The 25,710-nt window shown below is 37.4% G+C and overlaps 1 protein-coding gene across 1 annotated transcript in view; it reads right to left on the reverse strand.

The window, feature by feature from the left end:
• Nucleotides 1–20,072, reverse strand: part of LOC143035088 (uncharacterized) — a 34,956-nt gene extending 14,884 nt beyond the window's left edge. The window contains exon 1 of the mRNA XM_076202026.1: nt 20,049–20,072. The gene's annotated coding sequence lies outside the window, so the exon portion shown is untranslated. The remainder of the gene's footprint in view (nt 1–20,048) is intronic.
• Between the last annotated feature and the right edge of the window lie 5,638 nt (nt 20,073–25,710).

Here is a 25,710-nt window from a genome sequence, read left to right on the forward strand (position 1 = left end):
TCCTAAAATTACCGTATATGACCAAATCCGCGTATGCTGACATTCCATATTGAATACCGGGGTATTTTTTGTTTCGACCATGGGCGCAATATAGCAATAGAAAATTAATTATTAATTCTGTAAATTAAAATGTATCAACGTAATATGCAATTTTGTGGGCGGAAATGAAAGTAAAAAATACCTTGCTACAAGAAAATATGCTAATGAACGAAGTCGGTAGCATAGGCTCGGGACGCCATCTTGTCGTCTGCCAACGTCTCTCACGACGACGACAACGAGGACGAGCCGGATGAAATTTAATTTGCAGGTAATGATTTATTAAACACAGGTTAGGTTAGTTAAGTTTAGGTTAGACGAATTAATTTATCATCCTTTCATTTCTTCGACATCGGCATCTATCATAACAAACATGTTGTACCGTTCGTCCGACATGACTTCGTTATTTACTAAATCTGTTAAATTGCATAATACGTTGATACAGACGCTCCTCAACTTACGTTTTAGTTACGTTCCGAACGGCCGAACGTAAGTTGAAAATGAACGTAAGTTGTTAATGCACATTCTAGTAATGTATGACCGTTCATACTGTACTATACATCCGTAAATTCTATTACCGTATCTTATAAAACACCCCTAAATAATTAATTATACACATAACATTGTAAAATACAGTAAACTTCCACTTATCCGAACTCCAAGGGGGATTAGAAATGTCCGATTAACCGAAATGTTCGGTTAATCCTACTTTGTATGTTTCGTTCCCGTGGAGTTTTATGCGGTAATGTCGGCTGCAATATTCGTACCTGTAAACTTAACATACACATGGAAATGCTTATAATAGTTCATAAACATATTCTATAGAGTATAAACAGACGATCGGGTGTAAACATGGAGTGTACTGCCACCGTGTGAGCACTTAGTGAAGCTCGCGGGTGGCGCGGGGGTGGCGGAAGAGGCGGCGGGGTGTTTGAATATTCGGTTGAGATCCAAATACGTTCGGTTGAAGCGATGGCTCCCGTATTGAGAAAATGTTCGGTTAATGCGATTATTCGGTTAAAACGCGTTCGGATAAGCGCGAGTTTACTGTAACATTAATTTCAAATAAATTAAATTCAAGCAACATAAATTGAGATGGTGGAGGAGGAGGAGGAGGCAAGGCACGTTCAGTCTGTCGTTTGTGCCATGTAAACAATGGATGCAGCGTCATGCGTGTATCGTTTGAACTACGGAGAGCGCGCTAAACTAAAAAATTCACTCAAATTTTTTACCATTTTTTTTACAGTCAGTTCAAACGTAAAATCGAAAAAACGTAAAACGAATGAACGTAAGTAGAGGAGCGTCTGTACATTATAATTTACAAAATTAATAATTAATTTTCTATTGTTATATTGCGCCCATGGTCGAAACTAAAAATTTACCACTACCGGTATACACTGTACCCCAGGTAGTTTTTGCAGCTTGTAGGATGGTAATGTAGACCTAAGCTTCAGAACACTTTACCTCACAGCTAATATCCACCGTACAAGTTCATTTATAACATCATACAAATTTGCCTCAGCCAACTTAATTATCGTACACGACGTCGTAACTTCGGGAGATTTACGTTAAACGTCATAAAGCCCGTCGTTACTCCGAGTTGTCGTTAAACGAGGAGTACCTGTACTTGTATATAAATATATATATATATACATATATATATATATATATATATATATATATGTATGTGTATATTATATATATATTTATTATACATATATATAATATATAATACTTATATAATATATATATATATACAGTATATATAATATATATTATATGATATATTATACATATATATAATATTTATATGTATATATATATATATATATGATATATATATAATATATATTATATATATATATGTGTGTATTTACCTAGTTGTATTTTAGAGGAAGGGGAGCTATGCTCGTGGTGTCCCGTCTTCATACCTCATTTTATCTAAACTATTTTTAAATTCATGTATTGTTTTTGCACACACCACTTTCTCATCTAACTTGTTCCAATTGTCTATTACTCTGTGAGGAAAACTGTTCTTTTTCAGATCTTTTCTATAGCTGTCTTTCTTGATTTTCTTTCCGTGCCCTCTTGTATTTCTATCATCCCATTTTATCAGATTCTATCAATAATTTCTATGCCTTTCATGATTCTGTAAATAGCTATCAAATCTCCTCTCTCTCTTCTTTGCTCTAGTGTCTGTAGCTCAAGTTTTGCTAGTCTCTCTTCATATGATAATTTTGAGAGTGTTGGTGCCAATTTTGTAATTGCTCTTTGTATTCTTTCAAGTTTTTTTTTATACATTTTTTTGTACTTGGTGACCACATCGTTGCTGCATATTCCAATCTTGGTCTTATCAGAGTGATTAGAATTTTCTTCACCATTCCTTCATCCAGGTATGTAAATGCCACTTTGATTGTTCTTATTATATTACAAGTTTCTCCAAAAATCTTATTTATGTTTCTCAGGTGACATATTATTCATGACAATGACTCTCAGGTCCTTCTCATTTTCTACTTTTTTTTTATTCCTTCTTCTCCCAATTTATATGATCCTGTTATTCTGTTTTTGCTTTTTCCAAATTCTATTATACTACACTTTTTAGTGTTGAATTCAATCTCCCACTTCCTACTCCATTCCCATACTTTATTTAGATCACTCTGTAGTGACTCACAATACTCTTCCGTGTTCACTTTTTTTAATAGTTTTGCATCATCTGCAAAGAAGCTCATATAACTTTCAATTTCTTCATCCATATCATTAATATATATAGCAAACATTATTGGGGCCAGAACTGTTCCTTGTGGAACACCGCTTATTACGTCATCCCATTTTGAGTGTTTGTCTCTTATCACTACTCTCATTTTTCTTTCTTGCAAAAAGTCTTCCATCCATTTAAGCAGTTTGCCCTGTATTCCTCCTTTAGTTTCTAATTTCTTAAGCAACTTCTTATGTGGTACTTTGTCAAAAGCTTTTTTTAGGTCTAGAAATGCACAATCAGACCATCCATCTCTTTCTTGTATTATATCTATTAGCCTTGAATAAAAACATTAAATTAGTGACGCATGATCATCCTTGTCTGTATCCAAATTGCCTTGGATTTAGCACGCTGTTTTTTTTTTTTAATATTTTACCCGTTTACTTTTGATCATTGTTTCACAAATTTTTGCTATTGTACTTGTTAGAGAGATTGGTCTATAGTTGGTAGGGTCTTCTTTATTTCCTCCTTTATATATAGGTACTATATTTGCTTTTTTCAAATCTTCTGGAACTTTTCCTTCTTTCAAGGAACTATTTATTATGCTATGTATTTTGTCTGCCAGTTCATTTCTGCATTCTTTCAAAATCCAGTTTTGCTATTTCATCTGGTCCATGCGATTTTCTAACATCAAGATTACTCAAGTGTTTCATTATTTCATTCTTTGTTACTTCTATTTCTTTCATAGGGGGGACTTTCTCCTTCCATTCAATCTCTTCAGGTTGTATATTCTCCCTTGTAAACACTGATTTAAAATGCCTGTTCATAATTTCCGCCATTTCTATTTCCTCTGTGTATTCAGTTCCTCCTTGTCTTAATTTCTCCAAATCTTGTTTGTTTTTCAGTTTGTTGTTTACAAATCTGTAGAATAGTTTTGGTTGATCTTATACATTTTTCTATGACATCTTTTTCATATTTTCTCTTTTCCTCTCTGCACGCTTGTACATATTCTCATTTAGTTCTAGTTCTATCAATATGTGGTCACTTTTACTTATTGGTGCCTGGTATTCTATCTTTTCTACTATTTCAGGTTCTGATGTGAGTATTAGGTCTAGTCTCGATGGTTCTTCTTCATTTCTATACCTAGTATTCTCTTGAATCCATTGTGTCATTGTGTGGTCAATAATCATCTCAAGTAGAACATTTCCCCATGAGTCTTTTCCACCCTTTATGGTCATCTCTTCCCAGCAGATTTCTTTGCAATTAAAGTTGCCCATCATAACTATTCTTCCTCCATCTTCCATTATCTAGTTTAATATTATTCTTGTGTCTTCTAACATACTTTTATGTTCACTCTCTTCCCACGAGGCTGTTTTTGGGGGCACGTAATTTATTACAAACTTTCTGCTCTTCTTATCTCTGTCTTCTACTTCTATTATAATCATCTCTACTCTATTCTTTCCATATGTGACACTCTTCACATTTATATCCTTCTTAGTCAGGAACATAACTCCACCCCTTGTTTTATCTCTCTGTTTCTAATCCAATAATTATATGCATTGTGTCCTATGCTGTTGGGTGGTAGTGGACCTTTTAATTTTGTCTCTACAATTCCCATTATGTCTGGTTCTTTTTCCTTCAGATACTCATTCAGTTTATTCAGTCCTGTTATTAATCCATCTATATTTGTGTAAGACACTCTTAAATTTCTGTTATTTCCATTGTATTCTCTGTTTCTTTTTTGTTTCTCTCTGTTATGGTCCATTTCCTCAATTTCATATTCACTACTCTCTAGTAGAATCCTTGTTTTTCTGACTCCGTTCTAGTCTCGTTTTTTTCTTTAGCTTCTTTCCTTTTCATTTTTTCTTCCTCTCTTTCCTCTTTATTTATTTCTCTTTTTATCCATACCTTTTTATATTGTTCACTTGCTGCTAGCTTCCCTGTTTTTGCTAAGATATTCTCTGCTGTTGTTTGTGATCCGAATTTAATCTTAATTGGTCTGGTCTTATCAGTACTATATTTTCCGGGACTAAACATCTCTTCGATTTGTTTCATTATTTCAGGTTCATCTTCCTGAACTAATTCTAGTAAACTGCTTACTTTTTCTTTTTCCTCACTGATTCTTGAAGTTCTATCTAGGTTATGTTTCTCTTCCATTCCCAATATAATTATACATTTCTTTTTATCTGCTAAGTCTCTTACTATATTCTCCTTCTGTCTCATCACTTTGATAACTGAGTCTTCAGTTTGTTCTTTCATTTGTTGTTTAATTATATCAGTAAATGCAACTTTACTGTTTTCCTGGATTTTTCTCCAACCCTGTGCTTCTTTTGCTATGGCCTCTTTCTTGTCTCTTTTTAATTCTTCATTCTCCTCTTTTACTTCTTTTAACTGTCTTTAATTCTTCTATTTCATTAGTTAAATTTTAGTTCACCTTCTCTAGTTCTTCCAATCTTTCAACTCTCTGCGCAATGTTGGTTACGTTACCGAACCTGTCCTCCCAATGTTCGATCATCTTATCAAGTTTCTCCTCTAGTCTTGTCAATCGGGGGAGGTTGGTATCCCCCCCTACCCTCATTAAATTACCCTCATTAAATCCCTGGAAATTATTATCCTCACCTTCCATTGTGCTGCTCTTATCTATATTTCTAATCTTTATAATTTTGTTAATCCCATCATCAGAATCATCGGTCCTTCGTTTGTTTACAAAACGTCTGGCCTCTTGGGCCAAGTCCTGCCCTTCCTCATTTCCTTCCATTTCCCTCAGTAATCCCTCCCCTTCTCCTTTTTCCTCACTTTCCTATGACACCACGAGTTATCCCCTTCCCTGTATATACAATAGGTACTTCCTTTGCGTTGAGGTCCACGAATATTTCACTTTTTCTTCAGAACTCTAATCTTCGCCGTCCATCTGACAAAAGTGTATTTACCTCGTTGTATTTACCTAGTTGTATTTTACGGGAAGGGGAGCTGTGCTTGTGGGTGTCCCGTCTTCATATCTCATTTTATCTAAACTATTTTTAAATTCATGTATTGTTTTTGCACACACCACTTTCTCATCTAACTTGTTCCAACTGTCTATTACTCTGTGAGGAAAGCTGTTCTTTTTCAAATCTCTTCTATAGCTGTCTTTTTTTATTTTCTTTCCGTGTCCTCTTGTATTTCTGTCATCCCATTTTATCAGATTCTCTCTATCAGTAATTTCTATGCCTTTCATGATTCTGTAAATAGCTATCAAATATCCTCTCTCTCTTCTTTGCTCTAGTGTCTGTAGTTCAAGTTTTTCTAGTCTCTCTTCATATGATAGTTTTGAGAGTGTTGGTGCCAGTTTTGTAATTGCTCTTTGTATTCTTTCAAGTTTTTTTATACATTTTTTTTGTACTTGGTGACCATATCGTTGCTGCATATTCCAATCTTGGTCTTATCAGGGTGATTAGGATTTTCTTCACCATTTCTTCATCCAGGTATGTAAATGCAACTTTGATCGTTCTTATTAGATTATAAGTCTCTCCGAAAATCTTATTTATATGTTTCTCAGGTGACATATTATTCATAACAATGACTCCCAGGTCCTTCTCATTTTCTACTTTTTTTATTCCTTCTTCTCCCAATTTATATGCTCCTGTTATTCTGTTTTTGCTTTTTCCAAATTCCATTATACTACACTTTTTTGTATTGAACTCCATCTCCCATTTCCTACTCCATTCTTGTACTTTATTTAGATCTCTCTGTAGTGATTCACAATCCTCTTCAGTTTTCACTCTTTTCAGTAGTTTTGCATCATCTGCAAAGAAGCTCATATAGCTTTCTATTCCTTCATCCATATCATTAATATATATAGCAAACATTATTGGGGCCAGAACTGTTCCCTGCGGAACACCGCTTATTACTTCATCCCATTTTGAGTGCTGGTTTCTTATCACTACTCTCATTTTTCTTTCTTGCAAAAAGTCCTCCATCCAATTTAGTAGCTTGCCCTGTATTCCTCCTTCAGTTTCTAATTTCTTAAGCAACTTCTTATGTGGTACTTTGTCAAAAGCTTTCTTTAGATCTAAAAATGCACAGTCCGCCCATCCATCTCTTTCCTGTATTATATCTATTAGTCTTGAATAGAAACATATTAAATTGGTGACGCATGATCGTCCTTGTCTGAATCCAAATTGCCTTGGATTTAACACTTTGTTTTTTTCTAAATATTTTACCCATCTACTTTTGATAATTCTTTCACAAAGTTTTGCTATTGTACTTGTTAGAGAGACTGGTCTATAGTTGGTAGGTTCTTCTTTATTTCCTCCTTTGTATATAGGTACTATGTTTGCTTTTTTCCAATCTTCTGGAACTTTTCCTTCTTTCAAGGAACTATTTAGTATGCTATGTATTTTGTCTGCCAGTTCATTCCTGCATTCTTTTAGTATCCAGTTTGCTATTTCATCTGGTCCATGCAATTTTCTGACATCAAGATTACTCAAGTGTGTTAATATTTCATTCTTTGTTACTTTTATTTCTTCCATAGGGGGGACTTTCTCTTTCCATTCGTTCTCTTCAGGTTGTATGTTCTCCCTTGTAAACACTGATTTAAAATGTTTGTTCATAATTTCCGCCATTTCCATTTCCTCAGTGTATTCAACTCCCTCCTGTCTTAATTTCTCCAAGTCTTGTTTGTTTTTCAGTTTATTGTTTACAAATCTGTAGAATAGTTTCGGTTGATCTTTACACTTTTCTATGATATCTTTTTCATATTTTCTCTTTTCTTCTCTGCACATTTGTACATATTCATTTCTATAGCAGGTATATATATTCCATTTTTCAGGTCTTCTGTCTTTTTTCCATCTGGTCCAGGCTTTGTCTCTTTTGTCTTTTAACTCCCTACAACTTTTGTTGTACCAGCATTTTACATATTCTTTTTCTTGTTTTTGTCTTGGGACATACTTTTCCACTCCTTTTTTGTAAATTTTTGTCAAAATATTCCATTTCTCTTCTACTGTTGTTTCTTCTTTGTATATTTCTTCCCAGTTTTCTTGTTGAAAGAATTCTCTTATTTTATCAAAGTTTGTTTTTTCATACATCATTCTTCCTTTTCTGTATTGTTCATTTCTTTTCATATATTTTTCTTCATTAAGTTCCAGTTCAATCATATGTGGCCACTTTTACTTATTGGTGTTTTATATTCAATTTTGTCCACTATTCTAGGTTCGGATGTAATTACTAGGTCTAGTTTCGATGGCTCTTCTTCATTTCTATACCTAGTGTTCTCCTGTATCCATTGTGTCATTGTATGGTCAGTAACCATCTCGAGTAGAGCGTTTCCCCATGAGCCGTCTCCACCCTTTACTGTCATTTCTTCCCAGCAGATTTCTTTGCAATTAAAGTCGCCCATCATAACTATTTTTCCTCCCTCTTCCATTATCTTGTTTAATGTTATCTTTGTGTCCTCTAACATACTTTTATGTTCACTCTCTTCCCATGAGGCTGTTTTTGGGGGCACATAATTTATCACAAACTTTCTGTTCTTCTTATCTCTGTCTTCTACTAACATCATTATCATTTCTACTGTATTCTTTCCATATGTGACACCCTTCACGTTTATATCCTTCTTAGTCAGGAACATAACTCCACCCCCTTCCTTTTTCACTCTGTTTCTAATCCAATAATTATATGCATCATGTCCTACACTGTTGGGTGGTAGTGGACCTTTTAATTTTGTTTCTACAATTCCCATTATGTCTGGTTCTTTTTCTTTCAAATAATCATTCAGTTCATTCAATCCTGTTATTAATCCATCTATATTTGTGTAAGACACTCTTAGTTTTCTGTCACTTCCATTGTGTTCTCTGTTTCCCTTTTGTTTTTCTCTTGTATGTCGACTTTCTTCAGTTTCATATTCACTACTCTCCAATAGAATCTCTCTTTTTCTGACTCCGTTCTTATCTCGTTTTTTTCCTTTGCTTCAAGTCTTTTCTGTTTTTCTTCCTCTCTTTCCTCTTTATTCATTTCCCTTTTTATCCATACCTTTTTATATTGTTCACTTGTTGCTAGTTTCCCTGTTTTGGATAAGATATTCTCAGCCGTAGTTTGTGACCTGAATTTAATCTTGATTGGTCTGGTCTTGTCTGTACTATATTTCCCTAGCCTGAATTTCTCTTCGATTTGTTTCATTATTTCTGGTTCATCTTCCTGAACTAATTCTAGTAAATTTCTTACTTTTTCATTTTCCTCTTTGATTCTTGTGGTTCTATCTGGGTTATGTTTCTCTTCCATTCCTAATATAATTATACATTTCTTTTTGTCTGCTAAGTCTCTTACTATATTCTCCTTCTGTCTCATCACTTTAATAACTGAGTTTTCAGTTTGTTCATTCATTTGCTGTCTGATTATGTCAGTGAATGCAACCTTGCTATTTTCATGAATTTTTTTCCAACCCTCCTTGTTCTCCATATTATTCTCCTTTAAGACTTTATTCTCATCTTTTACTTCTTTTAACTGTTGTTTTAATTCTTCAATTTCCTTAGTTAAGTTTTTGTTCGCCCTCTCTAGTTCTTCCAATTTTTCAATTCTTCGTATCATACTGTCAACATTACCTAACTTACGTTCCAAGTCCTCGATCACCTTATCAACTCTCTCCTCTAGTCTTATCAGTCGGGGGGGGGGTTGTGTCCCCCCCACCCTCTTTAAATCCCTGGAACATATTCTCGTCACTTTCTACTGTATTGCTCCTCTCTATACTTCTAATCTTTACATTTTTATTAGCCATTTCGTCATCACTGAGCTGGTCCGGTGGTCGTTTCATGTTGACCTTACGCTTGTCTGCTTGGGCCAAGTCCTCCACCTCCTCATTTCCTTCCATTTCCCCAGCAATCCCTCCCCTTCTCCTCTTTTCCTACTTACCTACTGCCCCACGAGCAATTTCCCCCCACCCTGTAAATACAAAAAGGTACTTCTCTTTGCGTTGGGATCCACAATCGGCACTTTTCTTCAGAACGTTCTTCAAGCCGTCCGTTCGTTGAAAGTGTGTGTATTTACCTAGTTGTACCTAGTTGTATTTTACGGGAAGGGGAGCTATGCTCGTGGGGTCCCGTCTTCATATCTCATTTTATCTAAACTATTTTTAAATTCATGTATTGTTTTTGCACACACCACTTTCTCATCTAACTTGTTCCAACTGTCTATTGCTCTGTGAGGAAAGCTGTTCTTTTTCAAATCTCTTCTATAGTTGTCTTTTTTTATTTTCTTTCCGTGTCCTCTTGTATTTCTGTCATCCCTTTTTATCAGATTCTCTCTATCAATAATTTCTATGCCTTTCATGATTCTGTAAATAGCTATCAAATCTCCTCTCTCTCTTCTTTGCTCTAGGGTCTGTAGGTTAAGTTTTTGTAGTCTCTCTTCATATGATAGTTTTGAGAGTGTTGGTGCCAGTTTTGTAATTGCTCTTTGTATTCTTTCAAGTTTTTTTATACATTTTTTTGTACTTGGTGACCATATCGTTGCTGCATATTCCAATCTTGGTCTTATCAGGGTGATTAGGATTTTCCTCACCATTTCTTCATCCAGGTATGTAAATGCCACTTTGATTGTTCTTATTAAATTATAAGTTTCTCCAAAAATCTTATTTATATGTTTCTCAGGTGACATATTATTCATAACAATGACTCCCAGGTCCTTCTCATTTTCTACTCTTTTTATTCCTTCTTCTCCCAAATTATATGATCCTGTTATTCTGTTTTTGCTTTTTCCAAATTCCATTATACTACACTTTTTTGTATTGAACTCCATCTCCCACTTCCTACTCCATTCATGTACTTTATTTAGATCTCTCTGTAGTGATTCACAATCTTCTTCAGTTTTCACTCTTTTCAGTAATTTTGCATCATCTGCAAAGAAGCTCATATAGCTTTCAATTCCTTCATCCATATCATTAATATATATAGCAAACATTATTGGGGCCAGAACTGTTCCCTGCGGGACACCGCTTATTACTTCATTCCATTTTGAGTGCTGATCTCTTATCACTACTCTCATTTTTCTTTCTTGCAAAAAGTCTTCCATCCAATTTAGCAATTTACCTTGTATTCCTCCTTCATATTCTAATTTCTTAAGCAACTTCTTATGTGGTACTTTGTCAAAAGCTTTTTTTAGGTCTAGAAATGCACAATCAGCCCATCCATCTCTTTCTTGTATTATATCTATTAGCCTTGAATAGAAACATATTAAATTGGTGACGCATGATCGTCCTTGTCTGAATCCAAATTGCCTTGGATTTAGTACGTTGTTTTTTTCCAAGTATTTTACCCATCTACTTTTGATAATTCTTTCACATATTTTTGCTATTGTACTTGTTAGAGAGACTGGTCTATAGTTGGTAGGTTCTTTTTTATTTCCTCCTTTATATATAGGTACTATATTTGCTTTTTTCCAATCTTCTGGAACTTTTCCTTCTTTTAAGGAACTGCTTATTATGCTATGTATTTTGTCTGCCAGTTCATTCCTGCATTCTTTCAGAATCCAGTTTGCTATTTCATCTGGCCCATGCGATTTTCTGACATCAAAATTACCCAAGTGTGTCAATATTTCATTCTTTGTTACTTCTATTTCTTCCATAGGGGGGACTTTTTCTTTCCACTCAATCTCTTCAGGTTGTATATTTTCCCTTGTAAACACTGATTTAAAATGTTTGTTCATAATTTCTGCCATTTCCATTTCCTCAGTGTATTCAACTCCTCCTTGTCTTAATTTCTCCAAGTCTTGTTTGTTTTTCAGTTTATTGTTTACAAATCTGTAGAATAGTTTTGGTTGATCTTTACACTTTTCTATAACATCTTTTTCATATTTTCTTTTTTCCTCTCTGCACTTTTGTACATATTCATTTCTATAACCAGTATATATTTTCCATTTTTCAGGTCTTCTGTCTTTTTTCCATCTGGTCCAGGCTTTGTCTCTTTTGTCTTTTAACTCCCTACAACTTTTGTTGTACCAGCATTTTACATATTCTTTTTCTTGTTTTTGTCTTGGGACATACTTTTCCACTCCTTTTTTGTAAATTTTTGTCAAAATATTCCATTTCTCTTCCACTGATGTTTCTTCTTTGTATATTTCTTCCCAGTTTTCTTGTTGGAAGAATTCTCTTATTTTATCAAAGTTTGTTTTTTCATACATCATTCTTCCTTTTCTATATTGTTCATTTCTTTTCATATATTTTTCTTCATTAAGTTCCAGTTCAATCAATATGTGGTCACTTTTACCTATTGGTGTTTTATATTCAATCTTGTCCACTATTCTAGGTTCAGATGTAATTATTAAGTCTAGCCTCGATGGTTCTTCTTCATTTCTATACCTAGTGTTCTCTTGTATCCATTGTGTCATTGAATGGTCAGTAATCATCTCAAGTAGAGCATTTCCCCATGAGTCATCACCACTCTTTACTGTCATTTCTTCCCAGCAGATTTCTTTGCAATTAAAGTCGCCCATCATAACTATTCTTCCTCCGTCTTCCATTATTTTAGTTAATGCTATCTTTGTGTCCTCTAACATACTTTTATGTTCACTCTCCTCCCATGAGGCTGTTTTCGGAGGCACATAATTGATCACAAATTTTCTGCACTTCTTATCTCGGTCTTCCACTTCTATCATAATCATCTCTACTGTATTCTTTCCATATATGACACCTTTCACGTTTATATCCTTCTTAGTCAGGAACATAACTCCACCCCCTTGTTTTTTCTCTCTGTTTCTAATCCAATAATTGTATGTATCATGTCCTACACTGTTGGGTGGTAGTGGGCCTTTTAATTTTGTTTCTACAATTCCCATTATGTCCGGTTCTTTTTCTTTCAAATAATCATTCAGTTCATTCAATCCTGTTATCAATCCATCTATATTTGTGTAAGACACTCTTAGTTTTCTGCCACTTCCATTGTGTTCTCTGTTTCCCTCTCTGACTCCGTTCTTTCCTCGTTTTTTGCCTTAGCTTCAATTCTTTTCTGCTTTTCTGCCTCTCTTTCCTCCTTATTCATTTCTCTTTTTATCCATACCTTTTTATATTGATCATTTGTTGCTAGTTTCCCTGTCTTGGATAGAATTTTCTCTGCCGTTGTTTGTGACCTGAATTTAATCTTAATTGGTCTGGTCTTATCTGTACTATATTTTCCGAGTCTGAATTTTTCCTCAATTTCCTTTATAATTTCTGGTTCATCTTCCTGGACTAATTTTAATAAACTGCTTACTCTTTCATTTTCCTCCTTGATTCTTGCGGTTCTATCTGGGTTATGTTTCTCTTCCATTCCTAATATAATTATACATTTCTTTTTGTCAGCTAATTCTCTTACTATATTCTCCTTCTGTCTCATCACTTTAATAACTGAGTCTTCATTATGTTCTTTCAATTGCTGTTTGACTATGTCAGTGAATGAAACCTTATTCCCTTCTTGAGTTATTCTCCAATTTTTAGCTTCTGTAGCTATTTTCTCTCTGTTTTCATTACTATTCTTCTTCAATTTCTCATTCTCCTCCTTTACATTTCCTAACTGTCTTTTTAGGTCCTCTACTTCTTCAGTTAAGTTTCTGTTAGCCTTCTCTAGTTGTTCCAACCTTTCAATTCTCTGGAAAATGGAGTCTACATTACCTAACTTACGTTCCAAGTCCTCGATCACTTTATCAACTCTCTCCTCTAGTCTTATCAGTCGGGGGGGGGGGTTGTGTCCCCCCCACCCTCTTTAAATCCCTGGAACATATTCTCGTCACTTTCTACTGTATTGCTCCTCTCTATACTTCTAATCTTTACATTTTTATTTGCCATTTCGTCATCACTGAGCTGGTCCGGTGGTCGTTTCATGTTGACCTTACGCCCGTCTGCCTGGGCCAAGTCCTCCACATCCTCATTTCCTTCCATTTCCCCAGCAATCCCTCCCCTTCTCCTCTTCCTACTTACCCACTGCCCCACGAGCAATTTCCCCCCACCCTGCAAATACAAAAAGGTACTTCTCTTTGCGTTGGGATCCACAATCGGCACTTTTCTTCAGAACGTTCTTCAAGCCGTCCGTTCGTTGAAAGTGTGTGTGTGTGTGTGTGTGAAAATGCTTTTTTGTGTGGATGTATTGTGTGGTACAGATGGGAGGTCTGTGTAAACTACTACCATAACACAGTGGTAAATTAAACTCAATACCTGTTCCAATAGTGGGTATTAAGTTTACTGTACATATTTGAGTATTATGCTGCTGAAAGTTATTCATTGTATACAGTTGGTTATGCTTGTATTATGTAATGATATGGATGAGCAGGGTTGATGGCTCTATCATAGAACTACTATATGTACCTATCATTTTCATTTAGTCTTCTATGGGAAGGATTTTGGTTTCTGTAGTAATTATTAGGATGTTCCTAAGAAAAAAAGAAAAGATAAATAAATAACTAAAATAAACAAATAAAATGTCCCATCCTTTTCTATTCACTGCCACCTTCCTCATCAGTAAAAATGTTGAAGGGAGGTGCTACACAGGGCTGGTAACACTGGTCACCCTATAGGGGACAGAGCCATGCTGGGTAAATTTTTAGAAGTGCACCCCTACACGACATGATTTGGTTTAATGTCACAAACTCCCCCCTATTGGGAGGCTTGGATGGTGCCCCTTACAGAGGACTTTGTAGTGTGTAATTTAATGAACCATGCCCTTAGTTCAACTCACCCCAGGTGGGATTCGAATTGTTATTATTTTGACCTCTGCCACAAGTAACGACACCCTAACCCACTTGGCCAGTGAGCATCCTACGCGATACAGTAATAGAAAATTAAATAATAATTTGGTAGTTTTTTAGAAGTGCACACCTACATGATATAGCATTAGAAAGTATTAATTTTGTAAATTATAATACATCAATGTAATTGACATTTTTCTTGGTGGAAATCAATATAAAAAAAATAATGCTATAAGGTATGCAGAGACGACTGAAGTTGTGTAGACTCCTTTAGATGTCATTTTGGTTTTGATAGATTTGGAGGTCAGAAATGACGATGCCCTGATGACCTCTAGAATTACAGGTACCGCATTACTAGATGCAGGTTAAGTTCAGTTAGGTGGGAAGGGTAGGTTAGGCTGGGTTAGAATGAATGAATTTGGTATACTTTCTTTGACCTCCACCTCCACCTCTACAAAAAAAGTCTCTCAAGTAAAGTGGCTACATTTGTTTGTTTATAGCTTTTAGCAACTTTATTATTAATTTCTGCTAAGAATAACATATATTACATTGGTTTATTATAATTTAAAAAACTATTGATATTTTAGTTGTGCACACTTATGCGATATAGCATTAGATAATTAAATATTCTATATTTCAAAATACATGAATGTAGTATGCGACTTTCTTGGCAGAAAAAATGAACAAAAACCCTTGCTAAGCATATCTACTAATGAATGAAGCCGCTAAGATATGGTACGGACGCCATGATGTCGTCTGTCCAGTCCAGTCACTGCCAGACTATGGTTTTCACGTTGTGTACTGGGGATTCTCCAACTACAGGTGATGTTAATAAGTGCTGTTACAAAGACATTAGGGTTTCCTTGGGCTTTATGAGAGAACACAGGTTTCTGCCATCGCCTGTTAATTGCCTGAGGCACAACAATAATCAGGCTGTCAGCATCCGTGACGACAACGACCCGGATGATCTTAAGAATTTGAGGTACTGAATTACTAAATATAGGTTAGGTTATGTAGGTTAGGTAGGGTAGGTTAGGTTAGGTTACTTAGGTTAGGTAGGGTAGATTAGGTTAGGTAGGTTAGGTTAGGTTACAATAGACGAATTTATCATCCTTTCATTTCTACGACCTCAGCATCTATCAAAACAAACGATGTATCATTCAACCGCTGCAACTTCATTAGTGAATTGGTTTCATAAACTTTATTGTTGATTTCCGCCAAGAAAATCGCATATTACGTTGATGTATAATTTACAAAATTAATAATTAATTTTCTATTGCTATATCGCGTAGGTGCACAACCAAAAATCTTATTTTTTTCACCACCCTCAAAACTCTTATAATAATTTTATTTGGCATTGAATCAATATACATGAAGTGTAGACTGTAGATAATGAATATAGAACACATAGATCGAAATAACAATTACAAATGCCGAGGATAACACAAAAAGCATGCAAGCTTATTTCCATTGTTACTTGTTGTCTTGCGACACTGCTTCTGACCCAGGGCGGTGGGCAGGGTGCAGGGATGACCCGTCATCCAGGAGGTGCTCAGATGAGAGGAAGGGTGGGAGGGGTGTGGAGTGTATTTAGGGATGAAATGGGTGGGAGTGTTTTTATGCCTTTCCCTTTTTGGCTACCTCCCTTGGAAGGGGGAAAAAGCCTTGGTATATGTATGTATGTATGTACTTGTTGTCTTATGACATACCAACGTTTTCACCATTTTCTTTAAATATAAACAGGAGATTGTCCCGTTTCTTATTTTCTGCCAGATTGACAAGATCAGTTTCTTACGTATTACAGAAAATTAAACATGTAATTCGTCATACAGTCTTATTAACTTATTTATTAGTCCCTTCATTACGGTGTCGGTGACGTAATTTTCTTTTATTATTAATTTCTAGATGCCGTCCTATTTTATTCACCCGAGTGTCAAACTTGTACCAGACAAGGTATTGTAACTTTAATCTATTTAACTAAAGTATAACTGATTTTGCCACTTCATTGTGTTGATTACACAGTGACCCACCTAGATTAATAATTGTGGTGTCCAACCTTCTTGCCCATGGTACTGGTTTCGAGCACCATACACTTGCAAATAGTAAACAAAACACAGGTTTTGTTTACTATTTACTAAACAATTATCGTACGTGACGTGCGCGGACGTTTTAAACCCCGGAAGGTTCGGCCTCATAAAATTGTCGAATCCAGGACATAACACCTCGGCCCAAAATCCCACACCCAAAATACCCCCACCTAAAATACCTCCTAAACCACCCATAATACCTCCATGCAAATAATAAGTGTTATGATAGGGACATTTGGGGATGATATTGTAAACAATGTGTAGAGTATAGAATCCTATGGATAGTATTATCATTCAGCATTATGATTATTATGGTAGTATGGTAGATCAAAGTAATAATCAATTCTCTATAGAAATTTTTGATAAAAGGAATCAGACAAAACAATTTATCAAAGGAATAATTCTCTGTAGAAAATTTTCATGAAAGGAATCAGACAAAACAATACCACGACTTTAGTTCAAATGTTCACCCATAGGCAATGGCAAGATCTAAGGAATAACAGGTCTAACCACTTCCGACCGAATTTCGAGGGAGTTGGCGCAGCGGGCCCGTGAACGTCACCTGGCTGTTCAAAGTGGGGTTCGCGGGTCCTATAGCTGTCAGTTGAAGCTGGTGCGTCGTTCGGGTATGTTGTTGCCTTCGCTCGCACCGCTCCACGCAATTAGTTATATTCTGACAAATATTATATAAAATATTATAGTTCCTGTCTATATATATGAATATATATGATATATGATATATAATATATAATATATAAAATATTATAGTTCCTGTCTTCCTTGGCGTTTCACAGTTTTCTTCAGTGTTTCACAAAGAGAAAACGGACCCAGCCTAATGACGTCAGAAGCTGCGCACAATAATTCAAACGGTCTGACCTGTTTATTTAGACCTTGGGTAATGGGACCTTTCGCAGTCAGGCTCGTAGATTTCTATTAGCGCTAGAATTTTCAATTGTCTCGGATTTCACGAGGCAAAGGGGTGACTTAGCTAATTTGGAAACCTATATTTAAAAAAAGATACGACATAAATTGCTGCAAAAATGTATTCAAAATTAAAAACATGACTCTTAATGTTATAATTTTTACTTACTGGTGTGTGATAAGGCTTTGTTAATTTAATTATAAGGTAAAACTAAAAATAGGCAATTATTTTTTACTGAAGTAAGTATGAGCAGTAGAAATAAGAGGATGTTGATTTCGGTGTGTGCATTTTATCTGAGTGTTGAAAAATAATGGATATCACTGTCACGTCCTGTAAATGAAGATAATCAGTGAGATAAAAAAAAAATAACAACAGTGGTGGCGGACGTACGAAGTGAACGACGTTTGTGTAAAGAAGAACCTCTTAGATCTGCTGGGAGCTATTTTCAAATATGACTAATTTTGCATGTGCCGTGGCAGACTGCACGTCAGATTCAAGAAAAAGTAAGAGAAGGTTAATCGTACCGAAAAAATTAAGTCTTCGATGCAAAATTATATTTTCGATACATTACATGGATTTGCCGATTGCTTGGTGCATTCAAATGAAAGTATATATCAGTATACGTCCATTGAAGTCGGTAGAAAATGACAAATTGCTTGGCTTGATACAATTATAGGCTGTTTTACGAATATCATCTGTAATTATAAATAGAGGCTCAAACAATGCTATATGCCGTTTGCAATCATGAAATAAATTGACTTAGATTTCAGACACAATAATGAAATTTAACACAAGTAAATGCAAGGTAATGCACATAGGTAAAAATAACAGTAAGTACGATTACAAGTTATTTGGAAATTCGTTAACAAAAGTGGATAGTGAAAAAGATCTCGGCGTAATTATCAGTAACGACCTCAAATCATCCAAGCAGTGTATTTCAGCCTCTGAGAAAGCAAATAAGATTCTGGGACTGATTGCGCGATCTTTTGATTTCAAAAGTCCATCACTCATTAACAAGCTATATAAATCGTTACTTCGTCCACATTTGGAATATGCTGTTTCCGTATGGTCACCGAATCTCATTAAAGACATTGACAGACTGGAAAAAGTACAATGGCGAGCCACAAAACTGATTCCAAATATCAAAAATAAATCATACGAAAATCGACTAAAACATATGAATCTGTTTTCCCTAAAAAAACGTAGACTCAGAGGTGACTTGATACAGGTTTTTAAAATTCTAAAGGGAATTGACAACATCAAAAGTGACAAAATTTTCACATTGAATGAGAATCAGACAAGAAACAATGGTCTCAAACTGTCCGGAAATAGATTCAATTTGGAAGTAGGTAGAAACAACTTTGCCAACCGTGTAGTTAATGAATAGAATAAACTTCCTGCACAGGTAGTGCAATGTAGTTCAGTTCGAAGCATTAAGAATCATTTAGATGAATACCTAAGATGCTGTAATGATTTTAATTTATCTTATATTATTTGTTTTTGTTTTGTTATCATTTCTGTCTGATTTTCATTTATTATTAGTTATATGTCAATTTATTATTATTTACTATTTACCTGTTTGTTTATTATTTAAGTATACCTATGCATTTATTTATGTATTTTATTTGTTATTTACATTATCATAGTTTTTATTTATTATTTTATTATTAATATGATTTTTTTTTCCGCATCCGACCTAGATATGGATCAAAAGGTCTCCTGTCGGCATGCTCCGCCTTTGTAATCCTTTGTAACTATACACCTCTGTAAGCTTATAAAACTTGCCCAAAAAAGTATTTATTTTCCGGCAAGAATGACAAAATCTGGCGGTGTCTAGTATCAAATCGCTCACTGCGAATGGTCCCATAGTTAAATTGGATACAATGGTCCTTAAAATCAAATATTAAACCAAATAATGTCTTTTACCCTATATCAGTACCTGGTCGCTATCTGTAATGTCATATAGTAATTACGATTTTATCCTATTTCCTCAGTTATTCACCCGGCATGTTCCTGCAATCACACTAAAAGGAACTTAAAAGAACATGCAGTGAGTTTAATATTGTTTTTTGGTAAATAAAAACGAAAATGAACCCGTGAGTTTTGTCAAGACAAATTCAATCAAGTTTATTGAAGATATGAAAAGCATAATTTTCCTGATTTCCAGAAATACTGGAGAGATTTTCAAATTAAATTGGCCATATCCCGGTAAAACAGTGAAATTTCATAGAAATAAACCAATGAGAGGGCTTAATTAGTGAGTGAGTTAATTCCATTAAGTAATTAACCAATGAGAATGATTAATTACTGAGTGAGTGGATCTCTTTAAGTAATTAACCAACTAGAATGCTATTACTGAGTGAGTGGATCTCATTCATGGTACCAGGGTATATATAGAGGCGGTACGGGCCTTATTTCTATATCATAACATCCTAGACGGAGCACACGCATGGGAGCAACAGTGGCGCATTAAGACCAACACGTCGAAATGCAAAGCTGTATACTTCTGCTGCAAGCGAACCAACAGAACAATCACGAACACTCCTCTTAAAATAAACAACACAAACGTCCCAGTGGAAGTCCGTGCATGTGTGCTGGGTAGCACATTGGATAGTGGCCTTGCCTGGACCCCACACTTCCGCAAACAGGGAGCGAAGACTAGGGCTGTGCTGGGGAGGCTAAGACGCTTCAAAACTGCAACACTGTCCACCAAACGTCGATTATAACTAGCTCTTATCAGGGCGATTATGTGTCAGGCCCCGGGACTGTGCCAGCTGACATGTCCCACCAACAACTACGATCATCAGAGGGTTCAGAATGCCGCTGTCAGATTCATCACGGGTTCGCGATGGAGCGACTTCAGAACCGCTAAGTCCCTACACCGAGTTTCCAACATCCGTCCACTCAACCAACACAAACACAAACTTCACATGAGACACATAGAAAAACTGCATGGCAGACACAAACACCTAATACAACATATTACACCTAGACCACACCGTACAGACTACCTGTCAGCTGCGCCTCTCCCACGTGCGGTGTACACGATAAGTCGTGTTTACCCTCGCATAACAATAATGTACCCCTTCACCAGCTCTGACTGGTGATAATGACAATATACTTCTGATGATATAATAATAGTGATAATAATAGTAATAATGATGATAATAACAATGATAATAATAATAATAATGATAATAATTATAATAATAATACATACATACATACATACATATACCAAGGCTTTTTTCCCCTTACAAGAGAGGTAGCCACAGAGAAAAAGGCATAAAATCATTCCCACCCATTCCATCCCTAAATACACTCCACTCCCCTCCACCCTTCCTCCCATCTTAGCACCTCCTGGATGACGGGTCATCCCTGCACCTTGTCCACTGCCCTGGGTCAGAGGCAGTTTCGCAAGGCACAGCACATCCACCGCAAGGCCGCTTCATTTAAATCGGCGACCCCCCCTTTCCGTCCCCCCATGCATAAAAGGAGAAGACGGGGAGAAATCCCTTCGGGCTGCGTCAAATTTTGCTCACACGTACTACCTCACCCTCCAACACCCCCCCACCCATTCAAACTCATGAATCACATCATCATCCATATACAACCATTCTCCATTCACCCCTGTCTTCTGTCCTCTCCTGTCCTTCCTCAACAGACATTCCTCTCCTCCCCAAAGCCCCTTTCACCCCATCCATCCATCTCATCCTAGGACGTCCCCTCATGTTTACTTCCTCCGCATCTGCCTTCCATACCTCTTTTACAGTCTTTCCTCACTCATTCTTTCCATGTGTCCAAACCATCCTAATACTCTTTCATCAACCCTATGTCCCAGCTCCCTTTCCATCCTTGTTCTCCCCCTCACCTCCTCATTTCTCACTCTATCTAGCCTGGTAACCCCTATCATATTTCTCAGACACATCATCTCAAACACATTCAAACTCCTTCTCTCTTACTATCTTATGTTCCATGTTTCAGCCCCATACAGTGCTGTTGGCACAATCACTCCTTCATACAGTCTCCTCTTAGCATCCATTCCCAAATGTCTATTCATCATTACACCTTTTAATCCACCAAGGCATTTACTTGCTTCTCTCAATCTACATTCTACCTCCACCTTCACTCCACCTTTTCCTGCCACATTTGCACCCAAGTATCTAAAACTATCCACTTCCTCCAGTCGCTCTCCCTTAATGCTCACTTCCAGTCTACTGCCACTTTCACCCCTTGAACATCTCATCACCTTCTTTTTACCCACATTTATCTTCAGCTTTCTTCTATCACACACTCTCCCAAACTCTACCATCAACTTCCTCAATCCCTCCTCCGATCCTGCCACAAGCGCAGTGTCGTCCACAAACAACAGCTGGCTCACCTCCCACTGTTCTCCATTTTCTTTAACCATCTCCAATCCCTGACCCACTACCCTTGCATTTACCACTTGCACTACCCCATCCATGTACAAGTTGAACAGCCAGGGCAACATAACGCATCCCTGACGAAGTCCCACCTTTACCTCGAACCACTCACTCTCTCCATTTCTAATCCTGACACAAGCTCTACTACTCTCATAAAAACTCTTGACAGCTCCTAGAAGCTTTCCTCCTATCCCGTATATCCACAGTGCCTTTCTGTCTACCCTGTCGTAAGCCTTTTCCAGATCCATAAAAGCCCAAAAAACATTCTTCCCCTTTCCCATAGCTTTCTCACATATCTGTCCTAAATCCACACTGTTCCTCACCAATTACTTCCTCTCTTCCTCTCCTAATCCTCTCAATCAAGATCCTCCCATAAGCCTTCCCAACTACACTTAAAAAGCTAATCCCTCTGAAACTACTACATTCACACTTGTCCCCTTTCCCCTTGTAAAGTGGAACTATACAGGCACTCCTCCAGTCCTCCAGCACTCTACCCTCTCTCCAGCAAACACTAAATAACCTCACCAGCCAGTCCACCCTAAATGTACCTCCTTTTTTTTCTTTTAGACATTCTGCATGGCATCCATCCAGACCAGGTGCCTTACCTGCTTTCATCATCTTAACAACTGCCTTCACTTCATCCTTCCTTATTTCTCCTCCATTCTCCTCACTCATCACTCTCATTTTCTTAGCATTTCCCACTGCAGCTATCTTGCCCTCCCTATCCTCCTTCACATTTAGTAACTCCCTAAAATATTCTACCCATCTTCCCCTTACTGCCTTCTCTTCCATTATCATCTCTCCATCTGCACCTTTTACCTTTTCTTCTCTACTTGATTCGCCTCCTCTTCCTCTCTTAATTTCTTTCCAAAACATCTTTTTATTACTTTCAAAATTTTCTGTCATACTCTTACCCCATTTCACATCTGCTGTCCTCTTTGCGTCCTTTACCTTTTGCTTTACTTCTCTTTTCTTTTCTTTGTATCTCTCATATGACTCCCTCGTCCTATTTTGTAACCAATCTGTGAAAGCTCGCTTCTTCTCTTCTATAACCTTCTTTGTTTCCTCATCCCACCATTCACTTTCCTCCTGTCCTTCTTGTTCCACAAACCATCTTTGCACACTTTGTGACTCCCTCCTTGAACCATCCCCATTCCTCCTCCACTCCTGGCTCTACTCTATCCTTCACTCCTCTCTCGGCTTCTTCTTGTATTCCTTCTCCTTTTCCTTTAAAGAGTTCACTCTAAGCACCTCCCTACCTTTTGTCCTTTTCCTCTTTCTCCATCTATCCTCCACTCTCAACTTACCATCCACAAAAATATGATCTGATATTCCCCCATCCTCTCCCCTTAGCACATGTACATCCTTAACTCTTCCTATTATACTCCTATCTACCACTACATAGTCCATTAACGCTCTATCTACCACCCTTCCATCCACCACCCTCTCCCATGTGTACTTATGCTTGACTTTCTTTCGAAACACTGTATTTGCTATAGGTGTGGAGGAGGAATGGGGATGGTTCAAGGAGGGAGTCACAAAGTGTGCAAAGATGGTGTGTGGAACAAGAAGGACAGGAGGAAATAGAAGGAAGGGTAGTGAATGGTGGGATGAGGAAACAAAGAAGGTTGTAGAAGAGAAGAAGCGAGCTTTCACAGATTGGTTACAAAATAGGACGAGGGAGTCATATGAGAGGTACAAAGAAAAGAAAAGAAAAGAGAAGTAAAGCAAAAGGTAAAGGACGCAAAGAGGACAGCAGATGTGAAGTGGGGTAAGAGTATGACACAAAATTTTGAAGGAGTTTGAATGTGTTTGAGATGAGGTGTCTGAGAAGTATGGTGGGGGTTACTAGGCTGGATAGAGTGAGAAATGAGGAGGTGAGGAGGAGAACAGGGGTGAAAAAGGATTTGGGAGATAGGGTTGATGAAAGAATATTAGGATGGTTTGGACACATGGAAAGAATGAGTGAAGAAAGACTAGTAAAAGAGGTATGGAAGGCAGATGTGGAGGGAGTGAACATGAGGGGACGTCCTAGGATGAGGTGGATGGATGGGGTGAAAGGGGCTTTGGGGAAGAGGGGAATGTCTGTTGAGGAAGGAAGGGAGAGGACGGAAGACAGAGGTGAGTGGAGAATGGTTGTATATGGATGATGTTGTGATTGCATGAGGAGGAATGGGCGGGGGGTGGGGGTGGGGTAGTATGTGTGAGTAAATTTTGACGCAGCCCGAAGGGATTTCTCCCCGTCCTCTCCTTATATGCAAGGGGGGACGGAGAGGGGGGGTCGCTGATTAAATGAAGCGGCCTTGCTGTGGATGTGCTGTGTCTTGCGACACTGCCTCTGACCCAGGGCGGTGGGCAGGGTGCAGGGATGACCCGTCATCCAGGAGGTGCTCAGATGAGAGGGAGGGTGGGAGGGGTGTGGAGTGTATTTAGGGATGAAATGGGTGGGAGTGTTTTTATGCCTTTCCCTTTTTGGCTACCTCCCTTGGAAGGGGGAAAAAGCCTTGGTATATGTATGTATGTAATAAAAAGATGTTTTGGAAAGAAATTAAGAGAGGAAGAGGAGGCAAATCAAGTAGAGAATAAAAGGTAAGAGGTGCAAATGGAGAGATGATAATGGAAGGGAAGGCAATAAGGGGAAGATGGGCATAGTATCTTAGGGAGTTGCTAAATGTGAAGGAGGATAGGGAGGGAAAGATAGTTGCAGTGGGAAATGCTAAGAAAATGACCGTGATGAGTGAGGAAAATGGAGGAGAAATAAGGAAGGATGAAGTGAAGGCAGTTGTTAAGATAATGAAAGCAGGTAAGGCACCTGGTCTGGATGGATGCCATGCAGAATGTCTAAAGAAAGGAGGTACAGTGATGGTGGACTGGCTGGTGAGGTTATTTAATGTTTGCTGGAGAGAGGGTAGAGTGCCAGAGGACTGGAGGAGTGCCTGTATAGTTCCACTTTACAAGGGAAAAGGGGACAAGTGTGAATGTAGTAGTTTCAGAGGGATTAGCTTGTTAAGTGTAGTTGGGAAGGCTTATGGGAGGATCTTGATTGAGAGGATTAGGAGAGGAAGAGAGGATGTAATTGGTGAGGAACAGTGTGGATTTAGGACGGGTAGAGGTTGTGTAGATCAGATCTTTGTGGTAAGACAAATATGTGAGAAAGCTATAGGAAAGGGGAAGGATTTTTTGGGGCTTTTATGGATCTGGAAAAGGCTTACAACAGGGTAGACAGAAAGGCACTGTGGGAGGTTATGCAGATATATGGTATAGGAGGAAAGCTTCTAGGAGCTGTCAAGAGTTTTTATGAGAGTAGTAGAGCTTGTGTCAGGATTAGAAATGGAGAGAGTGGTTCGAGGTAAAGGTGGGACTTCGTCAAGGATGCGTTATGTCGCCCTGGCTGTTTAATTTATACATGGATGGGGTAGTGCGAGAGGTAAATGCAAGGGTAGTGGGTCAGGGATTGGAGATGGTTAAAGAAAATGGAGAAAAGTGGGAGGTGAGCCAGCTGTTGTTTGTTGACGACACTGCGCTTGTGGCAGGATCGGAGGAGGGACTGAGGAAGTTGGTGACAGAGTTTGGGAGAGTATGTGATAGAAGAAAGCTGAAGATAAATGTGGGTAAAAGTAAGGTGATGAGATGTACAAGGGGTGAAAGTGGCAGTAGACTGGAGGTGAGCATTAAGGGAGAGCGACTGGAGGAAGTGGATAGTTTTAGATACTTGGGTGCAAATGTGGCAGGAAAAGGTGGAGTGAAGGTGGAGGTAGAATGTAGATTGAGAGAAGCGAGTAAATGCCTTGGTGGATTGAAGAGTGTAATGAGGAATAGACATTTGGGAATGCATGCTAAGAGGAGACTCTATGAAGGAGT

Source organism: Oratosquilla oratoria, chromosome 1, assembly GCF_046742065.1.
Source record: "Oratosquilla oratoria isolate Oo_2021 chromosome 1, ASM4674206v1, whole genome shotgun sequence".
Classification (NCBI taxonomy): Eukaryota; Metazoa; Arthropoda; class Malacostraca; order Stomatopoda; family Squillidae; genus Oratosquilla; species Oratosquilla oratoria.